Source organism: Micromys minutus (assembly GCF_963924665.1).
Source record: "Micromys minutus genome assembly, chromosome: 4".
NCBI lineage: Eukaryota > Metazoa > Chordata > Mammalia > Rodentia > Muridae > Micromys > Micromys minutus.
This window is the reverse complement of record NC_137973.1, coordinates 11,843,141-11,845,544: the sequence shown is the minus strand read 5'-3', so window position 1 is coordinate 11,845,544 and position 2,404 is coordinate 11,843,141.

Below are 2,404 nucleotides of genomic sequence, written 5' to 3'. Positions count from 1 at the left end.
ACATGAGTTTTTTATCTTAGTCATCCTCCGTGAGGTAACTCAGACCCAAAAGGACATGCATGGTATATACTCACAAGTAAGCAGATATTAGCAAAATAAGTATAAAATACCCAGGACACAAGCAACATGACTTAAGAAGGTTAACAAGCTGAAAGACCCCAGTGAGGTTGCCTCAATCCCACTAGGGTGGGAGGGAAAAGCCATCACAAAAGACAAAGGGAGTGGCCCAGTTGGGAAAGGTGACAAGGAAGGGGAGGAGGAATCATGATCAGGTAGTGGTAGGCAGGACAGAAGTGAAGTCCTGAGTCTCAGAAGAAAGAATGGAAACTGGTAACCTCTGGAGGCCGTGTGTGAGGGGACCCTCGAGAATCTCCTAGAGACCTGGGAGGTGAGAGACCATCAGCGCTCAAAGGAAGGAAACTTAGGTGAAGTGTTCTCCAGTGGGGAAGAGGGGTAGCCCGGGAACGGGATGATATCTGGACTGTAAAAAAGGATTAAAGAATAAACATTTTTTAATATTTATTGGATGACGTCTCATCCCCTAATAGAAAATGGTGTTTCAAATGACTGTGGAACAGATATTTGCACATATCTGTTAAAACGTGCCTAAAATTTTGTATTAATTTTTAAATTCTTAATTATGGATAGCATATTTATGATCTCACATATTTCCTTTCTAATAAAATTTTATGGAAAATTTCTTATGAAAATGTATATCGCATTAGCACTATTATCATGTCTTTTGAAACTGAATCAGCACTCCTGCATGCCCGAATACTTTGTCAATATATTAGGAACCATTTATTCCATGTTTCTCTCTCTTCTTCCTGTGTATCATCTCCAGCCTCTTGCAAACAAAACTATTTTAAAAATATTTTGTTATTGTCATATAATTATTTGTATGCATGGGTTTCTGGTGTGCCTGTGTGCAGTCATGCCAGAGGTATGGGATTCCCTGGAAGTGTTCTTATACACTGCTGGCAATTGTGTGTCTCAGAAATGAAAGCAGTGTCCTTTGCAGGATTAGCAATTGCCAATAACTGTTACTTCTCCAGATTTTTGTTCAGCATTCTAGCTCCAAAATCTGTAATCAACATTTTTATAGTACGCACATGAATGAAATCATGTGCCTCTGTGTTTTTGAAGTTGGCTTATTTCAATAAATTAATAATTTTTAGTTCTTTCCAAAGTACCAATATCACATCTTTATTTGGTTGAATAATAATTCACAATGTAAATGTGTGCCCCAATTATATCATTATGGAAATTCAGTGTCTGTTTTCCTGGCACTGTGAACAGCCTTATGATATACAAGTAGTGCAGATGTCCTGGAAACCGTATGACAAATCTTTATTGTGTTAGTGGTGCTGTTTTATCTTCTGGTGATATGTTAATCTCTATCCTCACCAACAGTGTATAAACATGTATGTCCTCCTCATCCTGGAAAACACTGCACTTCTGGTATCTTTCCTTGGGGATAATACCTCTTAGTAAAATGGGTAACATGGATTTTTGTCATTTGCAGTATGAATCTTCTGCTTTTTGATTCATTGAATCATGTATTTCAATTTCCCTAATGATCACCAAATGCTATCCTGAGCAATAAAAGAAGCATGAGGAGAAGGAAAAAGAGAGAGTAGAGATAAAGTGGAGAAAATACAGTGGCAGCTTGGTTGCTGTAGTCACACAGCAGCTAGAAATTAGTGTTGGTGTAATAGTTTTTCTGTGTCTCTCATCCTGACACATATTCTGTTCCTGTCCCTTTTCCACTCCTCTCTTACACACTCACTACTCTGTTTAGCTCTCAATGATTGTCATTTCTGTCACATTCCCAGAGAATCCCTTACAATCTCTCAACTGGCACATTATCCACTGTACATCCCAATCTTCCTGTCTCTTCTGCCTGTTCCATCTCTGGTTCATATTTCTTGCTCCTTTTATGTAGAGCCATAGCGTCACCCTAGACTTATCCCTCCTCTCTTTACTCTTTAATTCACTGTTCCTGATGGCCTTCGCCTGGATCACTTCTACTTTGTTGTTTGGAACACTATTTTGTATACTCCATATCTTGTACTAGAATAACCCTGAACTCCAAATCTCTAAAGATCCTACCTTCTCTCCCTTCCCTTCCATTCACACACGTGCTTTCTGTTCTCTTCTTTGTTCTCTTCCCGTGCACCTCTCAGATTACCAAGGAGGGGTGGTGGATACAAGGCTCTATTTCAGATTATAAAATCTCATTTTTTTTTAAGAAGAGAATCCTTTCCTACTCTGCCTGCTATCCAGTGACAAGAACAATATATCCGAAGATGTGGGGTAGGCCAACATTCCTATCCCAGGAATTTAATAACTTTATACAGTATGTTTAAGATAAAAAACAGACAAGCTAACAATAAGTTTCTAT